The sequence below is a fragment of the Rhamphochromis longiceps genome, linkage group LG8, assembly GCF_057381845.1.
Source record: "Rhamphochromis longiceps isolate RC_006_pf linkage group LG8, R_longiceps_female_GT1.1, whole genome shotgun sequence".
Lineage (NCBI taxonomy): Eukaryota > Metazoa > Chordata > Actinopteri > Cichliformes > Cichlidae > Rhamphochromis > Rhamphochromis longiceps.
The window spans coordinates 1,486,434-1,499,709 of NC_140564.1; the positions used below are offsets into that span (position 1 = coordinate 1,486,434).

Below are 13,276 nucleotides of genomic sequence, written 5' to 3' on the forward strand. Positions count from 1 at the left end.
CATTATCAATCACCATCGTCATCTTTTCCACCACATTAAATTTCAAGGATTTGTCCACATACAAGGCCACTCCTCCTCCTCCTTTGTTTCGCCTAGTTATAAATGTGAATTCATAACCCTCCAGTTCAAAGTCTGTTCCTTTTTCCATATTGATCCAAGTTTCTGATAAGGCAATGACACTAAATGGATGTGAAAACTGGTTAAGATATTCTTTGATATGACTAAAATTAGCATAGAGACTTTTACAGTTAAAGTGGATAATTGATAATTTATTCTCAGTTTTAATCCTCTGATTGTAGTCTTTATTTGTATAGTAGCAGCAATTGTTATTGTTAGATGAGAAAAAGTTGTTGTCTGGATCTATTTCATATTCCAAGTCATGTGTATTGTGATCCATATAGTTAAATGTTTTCAGTTCCAATTGATCATATTCTGCAACTGTCTGACTGATGCAGCTGATTCTTCCAGATGTATCTGAGTTCTTCCTTCCAGTGTGTGTCATAAGTGAGGGTGTGGTTGTCTGTTACCTTGTTTGCCGTCCAGATCGTGTTGCTCACTGATATTTTTCGAGATCCGCCATATTTTTAATGGTCAGAACTTTGGCTTCCTCTGGTGATCCGTTTAGTTTAATGAATATTTTGCAGTTCGTCGTCCAAGTGCCTTGGATTTTTCCCAGCTTCTTAAGGTGTCACGCTTTTTTGGCTATTTCAGCGTTGTGTTTGGTTAGATGTTCATTGATAAAGACATTAGATCCTTTTAATTTTCTTCCTTGTTTCAGCAGCGTAATCTTGTGCTTTCGATTTACAAACCTTAATATAATAGCCGGTATGTTGCCGTTCCTCCTGGGAAGAGGGTGGCATGCTTCGACAGAGTTACAGTCCAGGGCAATCCCTTTGGACCGCAGGAAAGCAGCCACCTGTTGTTCCGTGGAGCTAATGTCAAGCTCTCCAGGTTCCTCATTGCTGTCAGCGGTCACCGCCTGAGCGTATGACCGGGGTTTAATATGGAGCCCAGTGATGATGACGTCGTTTATCCTGGAGTATTGTTCCAGGTCAGCGACCTTACTTTCCAGGTATGCAATCTTTTTATCTTTTTCGGCATTTTGGATGCGGAGGAGCTTTACCTCCTCCACAATTTCAATGATATTTTTCTGCTGCAACCTGATAGTAGAAATTTCCTCCATTATGAAGTCAAGGGACTTTTTAATGTCCTCGACTTCCTCAGCTGTCGGTGTCCTCTTCGGCCCCATTTTATCTGGTTACCCTGGTAGCAGGTTCAGTCAGCTGATTCCTCAGTCAGCTGTTAGCCTGGATGTTTTTATATCAGACTTCTGACTAACACATAGTTCTTTCCTCTGTTAATCACCACAGCCATTTTTAAATCCAACATAGTTACTAATTACTGATTACTTCTCCAAAAAAGTAATCCAGTTACTTTACTGATCATTTCTTTTCAAATGTAATTAGTTACTTAGTACTTAGTTACTTTTCAAAAACATGATACACAACCTGAATCCATGATAAAGCAGTAGACCTTTCAGCCCAGCTTGACTTTTTCTTCATAATCCGTCATATAAAACTGAATCAAAGCCTCTGTCTAAATTTAGTTTATTAGTTTTAATCTTTTAATTTGATGCACTTTGCATTTGGCAAAAATTTAATTATATGCAACACAGTAATGCAGCGTGCTTATGGGAAAGTAACAGTAATCTAATTACTTTTTTGCAATAATATTCCCTTACATTATTCGTTACTTGAAAAAAGTAATCGGATTACAGTAACATTACTTGTAACGAGTTACTGCCCATCTCTGACTACCAGTATAGTTTCATGTGCTTCATGGAGAAGGACACTGCAGCCTCACACTTCCTGGATCTCAGCATTTCTGACTTCAGGAAGTTTTTGACTGAACACTTATTGTATTCACACATATAGCTCACTGTTCTATAGGCTGTGGACATTATTAAAGGGAGGCAAAGAGAACTCAGTGTTCATTTCAGTAATGAGGCCTTACTTCCTACAGGAAGATGCCCAAACTGATAATCATGTTCTGCAAATCTGCTTTTGTGCTGTGGATATTAAATGTTCAATAGTGATTTCTTTCTTGCTCTTAGTTACAATTTTGATATAACGTTTTCTAAAAGATAAATAAATAAAAGTGTCAAAGCTGTTTATGCATTTGTGGTCTTGAGTGGTCAGTTCATGTATTTAAAGTCTGATGAGTATTTGTGAGAATTGTCCTATGTTATCTTATCTTATTTTATATCTGGCTTGTCGTTAGGATTACTCCAGACAACTGAGAACTGAACATGCAATAAAACTGGAATTTTTTTGTGCCTGTTGCAACTTTGTGTTGTTAGTTATCATATGAAATGTTCCATCCATTCATCCCCAATCATCCAGATCTACTTAACCCTTTAAAGCCGGTCAGAGCAGCACGCTCCGTTTTGCGTAACTATTTTTAAATCCCTGTAGAACCGGAACCATGTAAGCTAGCACAATAATTTTTTTGCATATGAAACCGGAGGAGTTGTACTTACATCTTATGCCATTAGCTTGTCCTAGGTCACGGTTTCCTTCCACATAAAGCTTTGCAAAAATTGCATAAAAAGCTCTTGCAAGAACAAAAACATAATATTCCAGAAACACGCTTTGCCGATCCGATCAGCTGTTCATAACACTTCCCACATTGAAACAGACGCAAATGTCCGCCATTACCTGCCTAAAACCGGAAGTGATGTCATTTTCGCGGAAAATGTAGTTTTTTACTTGTAGGCCTTAAAAGCCTATACTGGTGTTTTTATAAGTCATGTTTGACTTTTCTGAATAGTTTCTGGGATGCTTAGAACTCGAATTGCACTGCTGGAAATAGTTTATTTTGATGCACCTGCTGTTTTCTTTGCAAATTTGCATCATAGGATTGTTTTTCGTTTTTCCTGCAGTATATAAAAATTGGTGTATCTCAAAAATAAAACTATGAAGACACTCAAAATAAATTTCCTGTTGTTGTAAACTATTTTTTTGCAACTTTTTTGGATTTAAAGTTTTGAGGGATAAACCTCTTAAAATTCTGCAAGTAGAAATGTATGTAAAAAAGAACAAAAACGATTTTCAATTCTTTTGTAGTTTATTGCACTTTTTTGCAATTTATGTAGTTACTATGCACTTAATGCATACATATTATTAAAATATGGGCTATAACAGTTGTAATGATGTATAGCAACTTGAAATGCTCCCAAAAATGGCACTACAGCATGTAAAAATATAAAGTAAGCTCTGGCGGCAGTTTGCACTCCACCCTTTTCAATCGGAGAACCAAGTCCTAAGACTTGAAGGTGCTAATTCTCAGCGATTGGTTGTAAACCAAGTATGAAGCAATGAGATAAAGCCATCACAACCAGATCATCTTCAGCAACCATAGACAAGCAGAGATACACTGAAAAAAAGGGATTGGCCATCTCTTGGATTTATGTAAGCATCTTGCGTGTATTCAGCACAGTTGCCTCATGCTTTAAAGCTTGTAACTATAGACTGTAGAAACTGCATGAATGCAGAGAGGGTATATTAAATTGTTCATATAATGTTTGAGTGAAGTAAGTCAATAATATAGCGATGTTAAATCTCACAACACTGCATGTGATTTCATCTCGACAACTCTGGATCGTGGTTTGAGGAAGGCCTCCAGCTCAGTCAAGCTGAGTCGCCTTTCCTGTTTTTCAGTACCGATTGGTAGTGTGGTGGTTAGCGCTGTTGCCTCACAGGAAGAAGGTCCTGGGTTCCAATCTGTGCTCTGACTAGTTTGTAGTGGGTTCTCTCTGGGTATTCTGGTTTCCTCCCACAGTTAAAAATCATGCAGTTAATAAAGCTAGGTTAATGGGTGATTATAAATTTCCTGTGAGTGCAAATGGTTGTTTGTCTCTGTGTGATAGACTGGTGAGCTGTCACTTCAGGGTTACGCCCCAGCCCCCCTGCAGGATGGTAGTTGTTGTAGATCCATTTAACTTCATGTTAACCAGACTTTAGACTTTGTTGAACATTATGTAATATGAAGATAACATGTAGTATTTAAGTGACCAAGTAGCATTGGGATTAAAATATTCCAAGAGCTCACCTTACTTCATCTAAACATGTTTCAATCACGTCTCATCAACACAAAATGCACAGGTTTATTGAATATGAATAAGCGGTGTTGATTTAACTAAGATCTGAGCAAGAGCAAATGCAAACAACTGAGCGAGAGGGGCTGTTATTGTGAGTGTATATGGATAATAGAAACCAATGAAATTCATTTCTTGCATGCAGAAATGAATTTTGTTCGCTCAAATTAAACTTTTCTACGATCAAAATAATTTTCTCCCCAAAATGCAACATTTGCGCTTGTAATTTTTTTTAACGTGCGCTAGAGGCACAGATGAAGTATGTCCCTCATAGAGCAAACCTGGGATTAAGATGAGATATAATAGTACAAATGATACAATTTAGTGTGTCTGTTTATCTCAGGTTATTGTAAACAACTATATTAACTGCTAACATGTCCTTACTTTGCAGAACGTGTAAGACACATTTTTAATGGGTATTTTTAAAGGGATTAGCTGAAGGGGTTCTAGGATATTTTTCCACTTGCTTTATTGTAGTTTGAGAATCACACAAATATCTAATAGGATAACAATGATAGCATGAAGTTGTGACATTTAAAATCCAAAAATTGAGGGCCGAAAGCCACTGTGACACCATTGTTGTGCTCTGTCATCTGTATTATGTGAAAATGGTCTATAAAGACAGCATGTTTCCTAGCAGAGTTATACATATCAACATAGTTGTAAAATAAATTTTGTTAAATAAACATTACATTTTTTTTAAATGAAATTATTGACGAAATATAACTGGACAGACAGAAGGTTGACAGACCTGATGATAATTTTTTCTATAGAAAGTTGGCACATGGAAGTGTCGATCTCTTGCTTTTCTTCTGAGTAAGATTTTATTTACTTGGAATTAAATCAATAATTTTTAACTTTTTGTAATTTCTTGTTTTGCTTTCTAAATTTCAGATCCTGGCCTTTACCTGCTCCCTCTTATACTGATGTGGTGTATGTGGTACTGCTGAGCTTGCATGTGGTATGTGAACTGTCATACTTTTTCAAAAGAAAACTGTTTTACGAGTCAAGTTTTCTTTACTGACCCACCCCTTTTATTTCTTCTCCAGATCTGAATGTGGCAGTGAAAAGGTTGCAGTGCAAAGACCTCAACTGGGGGCCAGTTATTTAAACATAGATTAAAACATCCAGATTATGGGCACTGGCGCCCATATCCTTGCCCATATATTAGTTGTCCATGCACATTCAAGTCATGCACTCATGTCCCGGTTTTGTAGGGTTCGTAACAGAGAGAAATCACAGCAACCATTGTCACTGGCCAGATTCAGCTGCCATGTTTTTGGATTCTCTGAAGTTACCTCTGAAAAGTATTTTACTCACATAAATTTGCATCTGAAAGAAAATGAAACGGTCCCATGCATGTTCAAAGGTTGTACATTTAGGACAAACATCTAAGGAACATTCAAATCACATAAAAATAGATCTTGGTTATTCTTACAGTGACTTTAAAGGTGGAATAGTAGCAGTAAGAGGCAGTTTTAAAAGGCCAGCTCTTGAAGGGGGGGGAACATGAAGACAGTGGAGTATTCGACGAAGGTCAGGTGGAAGCGCAAGATCTGTCTCAGGCAGGGATCTCTAAAAGTGATGAGAGGTTGATAGAAGAGAAATTTGCAGCGATGTTGCTTAAGCTGGAAAATGTACTCCATGTTCCAAGCAGTGCAGTGGATGAATTTTTGCAGGACTTGCACTTCCTGATGAGTTCTGCATCCTTGACTGCAATAAATGCCATAGTTACCATTTTTTGTACAAAGCAGTCACATTAATCTTAATGTGAAAGAAATTGAGGATTTGGCCTCTGCAGTCTGCATCTCTAACCCGCTGACAAAAACACTCGGAAATATCGGTACTCTTGGGACTGCTTTTAAGCAGAAACAGTACTTCAGCAAAAAGTTCCATGTAATTGAACCAATTGAATATATTTTGGATAAGGAGAGCAACCATACCTACCAATATATACCATTACTGCAGGCCCTACAACAGCTCCTAACAAAGAATGGTATACACTGTAAAAAAATATTCCGTAGAAAAACAGAAAATGTCCTGGTAATTTTCTGCCAGTACATTTTCTGTTTTTTTACGGAGGTTTGACGGACCTTTCTGTAAATGATAAAAGGGAAAATTCTGTAGATTTACAGTATACTCTCTGTACTATTTACGGACATTTCCTTCAGCTATAAAACAGAAAATTCCGTTTATTCACAGTATATTTTCTGTATCATTAACTGATATTTTCCGTTAATAGAAAAATTGACATTTCTGTTTATATTACTATTTCCAAGCACTTCTTTTCACTGTAACTCATTAAATATAGTTCTTTATATCCTTAAACGTACATTTCTATGCAATTACAACCTAGTACACCATGTACTCAAAAATTCATAAATTAAAACTTAAATTAATTTGTGCTTCGTACACAACAACATTGGTACAATTAATGTTAAATATTCTTTTATTCTCCTTAACTCAAACACTATACTAAAATATAATGACAGCATCCATCTTGTCATAAAACTACTAAACAGCTGATACATGAACAAAATAACTCACAAGCTTTCAAATTTGAGCATTTTTATTACCTTGAAATCAGGTTGCCCTCATGTAAATGTGTTTATTTACATTCATTCAAGTGGCTACCAAGTGTTTTCTTCAAACAGGACACCTGACAAACAAAAAATGTCATATTTAACGACATGTTCACATTTAATAATATCCAGAGTACCTTTGAGTTAGAATCACTGCCTTGTGGTAGTTTTGCCTCAGCCAAATGGTTAAGGTGTGGTTTACATCCATCTCTGTCCACTTATGATACAGTATACACATGTAGTCAGTTATAGCCAAACACCTTTGATTACTGAATTGCATTCACTTCATTAATGAAGTGAATGTAATTCACATTTGTGTGAACATTTGTCTGAGATTAACTCTTTGGGCTCTTTACGTTACAATATAACATACTTGAGTCAAAATTTGTTGACTGTTTAAGTGGTGCCACATGAATACAACTGAACAAATCTAAAGAAGATGTTCCTGAACTTTGGGTTTATTCGAACAGGACTGATGGATAACCACAGGACTTTTCCCCATATGATAACTACAACACATAATAAATTAAGACAGATTACTGTCCCAAACTTAAAGATAAAAGTGTATTTACGGGACTTGTTTTGTCAGTGAGGAGCAAAGTATAATTAGAAGTGCTTGTTCTGATGAAAAGTTAAACTGTAAACAGCAGCATAGTGAATAAGGATCTGTGTCCACGAATCCTCAGCAGTGACAACACTTAAACATCATAGTTCAAAATCCTTAATGCACACCTTTTTCTCCACGGTGTTCAAATTCTCTAAGCTGGTTAAGTAGAGGAAAAAGTCTGACATATTTCATGACTATTAAATGTTAGACAAGGCTCTGAAAACGAGGTTACAGTTACAAACAAAAACCTCTGCTTGTGCGCACAGACCCTAAATCACAACAAATAAGACAATAGTAAGACAAATTACTACAAAGTCTTGTTACCGCTCTTCATATAACAGTGTGACAAAGTCCTGAATGCAGCCTACATGTTAGTACATCAAGGTCCATCTGAGCTTTAAGTAAAATACACACAGCTTTTCCTTGGATTTTAAGAGTTGCTCAGTTCATACAGGAACTGCAGCAGTCGGGATTAACGTGTCGCTGTGTTGCTCCTCCGTGTCAGCCATTGAGACTAGTCGCAATTTATTCTGAGGAAAAAAAGAGAAACAACAAGACATTTTTAAAAAGTTTGTATTTTTATAATTTTTTTTTACCTAGAGCATAAACAACATAAACAAAAAAAGGATTAGGGCTGTGCGATATGACGATATATATCAGATTACGATATAAAAATGTCTATCGTTTCATATTATACACTATTCTTTGTTTTGTGGTGTTGCAAAATAAACTGTTTACGGCAATATTTTTTTCATGGTTTTGATGGTCACTGTAGTGGCTATATTATTTCTTAAAGTTCTCTCCTTCTCTTATACTTAAAATAACCACACTATGGACGGACAAGTGACTGTTTTTACGCGTACTTTCGTTACCAACAATGAGGATAAAACCATCGTGTGGCTCCGCTGTCCGCTTGTTTATTTTCCACGTAAACCTTTCACAATAAAGCTTAAGTTTCTGTTGAGACTTTTCAAACTAAACTGAAATGATATACATTATTCTCAAACATAAAATTTCAGAATATGCATCAAACAAATGACCTCAAATAAAAACATCAAGTAACTATAAATGGCGCTTACAGTCACCACGCAGATGAAGGCACAGAGAATACCAGCATGGCCAGCAAGGATGAGGCAGAACCAGAAGGACCAGTCAAAAGAAATCGAGGACCTTATTGTTAAATGAGGGGCTACCTCTGTAGCATGGACATGGTTTGGTTATGAAAAGTCTGACACGCCCCAGAAAACTGTACTATGCAAATTATGCCACAAACTGGTCCCCACCACCACTCGAACACGACAAACCTCTTTAACCACCTACACAAGAATCACATGAAAGAGTTTCGAGAGAGTTTACGAATGAAAAGCAAAAAAGAGTCGTCAGGTGCTCAAAATAATCCTTAGACTCAAACGTTAGAACAGGCTTTTCCTTGCAGCACGCCGTGTAATAAATACTCAGAAAGAAAATGGCGGCCATTTAAACTCATGTCTAAAAATGTATAGTTTCATGCATCGGTCAAAACACTCGACTCCAGGTACACGACGCCCAACTGAAAACATTTCACATAAGTCGAGTTGCCCGAGAATCACAGAATTTACAGAAAATGCACTATTTTGTGATATATATCGTTATCAGGAGAGATACGTCTTATATTGGGATATGAGATTTTGGTCATATCACGCAGCCCTACAAAGGATTACAATTCACGTAGAGTTGCATACACATAACACCATTCTGTTGCAACAAAAGCAGTTTATAATTAAAGTAACATACATACCTTGAAAAACTAAATCAACCACAACATTAAACTCACCTTGTGTTTGTAGAGAAGGTGATCAGGGTTTTTCTTCATTTCCTGAGACCAGCTGCTCTGGATCATCACCAGCTTGTATCTTCATCTTTTTTTTCCACTCGGGGAAGTCTTTCCTTTTCTTGGCCATTGCTCTGCACTGGAAAACCAAAGTGTGTGATCAAAGGTGAAATAAGGGATATTTTTCCACTGCAGGACTTAAAGTGCTTCAAGTAGTGATAGCTGTTGATCCATTTCTCAAATAATCTGTAAGGATCTGGATTTTTAAGAAAGATACAAATATCTCTGCTTATATTTGGCTAAAAGCTTGATATAGACAAGGCATATAGAGCCCCTGCACACCAGCACTGCGCTTACATTATAGTTCAATCAAGAAATAGTTATTATTGATTTATTATTGAATTTTTTTAGTAATAATTTTTAGTATTTAATCACATTAGCACAGTGGGGTGACAAAAATATTCCACATACAAGAAATGCTGCTCAGCATTTCATAAATTACATTTTCAACAAATGTTGGAGTAAAAACACAGTTACAGGGAAAATGTGTCTGTCTGTAAATATTAACTACACATTTCTATGTGCTACAAAATAGACATACTGTAATTGTAAATGTGCTGAGGTGAAACTATACTTTCAATAATTTTACCACTACAGTCTGTTAACCACCGAAATAATCTATGCTGGTCAGCTAGCTAAAAGTCTTTACTTTAGCAGCCCAAATCAGAGGCTAACATTAGCATTTGCTAGCGTCAGCCAGGAAGGTCTGAGGCTTAAACTAGGGTTAGTGTAACTTTGCCTGAAACCCTTTAAAGTGTACAGTAGAGCCAACTGTAAAACACAGGTATTGATACAGTACTTATTAGAGTCCTAGAATAATTTCTAGAACCATGAAGTTCTCACTTTCCCAGTTATCCACATCGCTGACTTTCGCTAATTAGCTAGTTAGCAGTCACAGCTGTGTAATACCCAGAGAGACACAGACAGCTAACTTTAATATTTATGAAAACTGGTTCAGCCACTGAAGGGCAAAACTGGTGGTATCACAGTAAAAATTATTTTAACATTAACTAAAATAAAGCTTAAGTCATGTTAAACCTAAATAACAATTATTTTAAAAAATGAGTCAGCAAAATATTCCTGACTTGTCTGGAGACAGCCGAAACCAGTTAACAAATAAATTAACAATTCTTTCTAAATAAAAACACGGAGTCTTTTGAAAAACATTATTTTAATAAAACGAAACATAAGTTTTAATACTTACCACAGAAATTTGAAGGCAGTTTCTCCAACTTCAGAATCCAAAATCCAGATGAAGCCTGAAAGAAGCCTAATGGCTGCTCTTGCGCTTACTTTTCCCTCCTTTTCAGGTTCTTTTTCCCACAATGCATTGCAGTAGTTGAGAAATACAGAAAAATACCTGTAAATGACTAATACGGAAAATTCCTTCACGTTTATACAGTAGATTGTACTGTATTTTTACGGATTTTTTTTACAGTGTAGTAGATGACATAGTAGAAAACTACAATGCTCAATCCAAGGAAACTGAAACTACGCAAGAAGAATACAGATCATTTCAAGATGCAGACTTTTTCAAACAAAATCAGTTCCTGTCTGCTGATGAATTGAGAATTACTGTGATGCTTTACATTGATGAGTTTGAAGTATGCAACCCTCTCGGTACTTCAAAAAAGAAAATACAATATTAATATTAAGGATACAATATTAAGCAACTTATCCCAGGACCAACACTCCTCTTTGTCATCCATGTACTTGGCAATACTGTGTAAAAGTAGCTACGTCAAAGAATATGGGTAAAGTGAAAAAGTGCTTGAACCTCTTTTGTGTGATTTGGCTGTCTTGGAGGAGCATGGGGTATTTGTCCCACAGACTGGAAAAAATATAAAAGGCACGGTACAGTGTGTAGCTGCAGACAATCTAGGTGCTCATGGGATTGCAGGTTTTGTGGAGAGCTTTTCAGGAGTGTATGTTTGTCGATTTTGCAGAGGACGCTTCAGCGACTTTCAGACCAAACCAGTACTTTCTGGAGAGTTTAGTCTTCGATCCAAAGACCTGCACAAACAACATGTCAAACATGCAGTAGAGAGTGGAAAACATTGTGTTGGAGTAAAAAGGCCGTGTGTGCTGACGGAAAATCTTTCTCATTTTCATGTGTCAACTGGATATCCACCTGACATACTCCACAATCTTTTGGAAGGTGTTGTTCCAGTGGAACTTGCACAGTGTCTGGGTATGTTCATATCCAAAAAATACATCACGTTGGACTCTTTAAATAAAGTGATTGTCAGTTTTCACTATAAGGGAAAAGATAAAACAAACCGTCCACATATTGGTCCACGAACTGTTAGGATGCCTGGGTTGTTGTCCCAGGGTTTTTGAGTTTATTATATTATTTATTATTTCTAGTCTTGCTTTCTTTGAGTTCTGTCTTATAGTTTATGTCTCTGTCTTCTCTAGTTGCTCTGTCTCCCCTGTCAGCTGTATCCCCTTGTTTAGCTCGCGTCTCTGTGTATCCTTAGTTGCTATATCCCCGTGTCCAGTCAGTGTCTGTGTCTGCCCTGGTCCCACGTCTCTGTTCCCTCTGTTGCAGTGCGTGCGAGTCTGTGTCTTTAGTTCAGTCTGTGTCATGTTTCCTGTTTTATTTTGAAGGTCCTTGTCTGAGGTTAATGTATCTGGTTTTGCTTCCCCTTGTCTCGTTAAGCCTCATTTGCCCCAGCTGTGTTTCCCTCCTGTTACTCATTCCCTGATTGCTCCCTCTGTGTATTTAAGCCCTGTGTTTCTCTGTGTCTGTGTCGTGATCTACCATTTATTTTGCTGTGTGTTTTGTCTGCTTGCCTGAGTTTATGTTTAAAGTCTCAGTTCTGGTATCTTTTTAGTTCAGCATTAAAGCTGTTTTTTGAAGTTTACTTTGTGCCTCCGAGTGTCTGCACTTTTGGGTCCACGATTCCTGTCTGCACACAGCCTACTCATAACAGAAGATCGCGACCATACTATGGACCCAGCAGACATTGAACTTCAGGAGCGACGCCGAGCAGCCTTTGCCCAGCTGGAGGAGGAACTCCGCTGGGAGCCATGGCTTACCCCTGACGTTGGGCGCATTTTCCATGGCACTCGGCTGGCTCTCGGCGGTCCCCGGAGCTGCCAGAAGTCTCCACCTGTTGCTCTGCTGGCACTCAAGATGCCGCTGCTTCAGTTGGGAGTCCTCCGCATGGTTTCAGGCGCTCACGCTCCATCCTCAGCGTCACCATTCTGTGCACCGGAGGCTCAGTTGCTCACGCCGCCAGCTACCTCTGCCCAAAGGAAATGGCGCTCACATCGCTGTCATATGGACACGTCTGAGCAACCTCCGGTGGTGAGTCAAAAGGACTATACTTTCCACACTCCACCTGAGCTGTTATACAGTAAAGACTATGAACTTACCTCAGACACTTTCGGGATTTCTTTTTTCGACGAGGATTTGGACTGGGAGGCCAGTTTTGGTTTGAATCCTCCCACGCTAGTTCATCACAATAAGCATTCGTCTGGGATTTTTAGTTCGAGGTCTGCTCGTTGGGGTGGGAACAAGCTAAAACCCAAGTTTGCCGAGTCTGTTTTTTCTGAGACTGTGAACACTGCTAAACCTAAGACTGCACGGACTGTTAAATGTGGTGGGAAAGGGTCGTCACCTATTTTTGATGGTACTGTTTTCATTGAGCCTGCTCCTTTGCCTTCCGGTGCTCCTCCGCCCAGGGCAGCTGCAGTCCAGCCATCTCCTGCACCTGTGTCAGTTCCTCGGGTGAGGGGGGCCAGGGCCCAGTTTGTCCCTGCTCCAGTTTCCAGGCCAGCTGAGGCTCCGCTAGTCTCTGCGCCCGTACCTACTCCGCGGGTGGGAGCGGCAACTGCCCAGCAGGCCCCCGCACCTGTTTTTGTCCTCGCTGAAGGCTCAGGTGAGCCCGTCCAGCAGTTCTCCAGTTCTCTTAACATTGTTAAGAAAAAATACAATAGGTGACAATGCACCTGAAAACTGGACTCTGTTAAGACTGCTGCCCTTCTTGATTGGAGATGTTATACCTGATGGTGATCCAGTGTGGGAAATCATTTTGGATTTAAAGTAGATAGTG

At 38.4% G+C, this 13,276-nt stretch overlaps 1 long non-coding RNA gene across 1 annotated transcript; it reads right to left on the bottom strand.

Moving 5' to 3' along the window:
- Positions 1 to 7,748: 7,748 nt before the first annotated feature.
- On the bottom strand, positions 7,749 to 10,618 carry LOC146662860 (uncharacterized). The gene is made up of 3 exons (XR_014912892.1): positions 10,420 to 10,618; positions 9,159 to 9,294; positions 7,749 to 7,875 (listed from the first exon to the last, which is right to left on the bottom strand). It is a non-coding gene; the product is annotated as an uncharacterized LOC146662860 (long non-coding RNA).
- Positions 10,619 to 13,276: the final 2,658 nt, after the last annotated feature.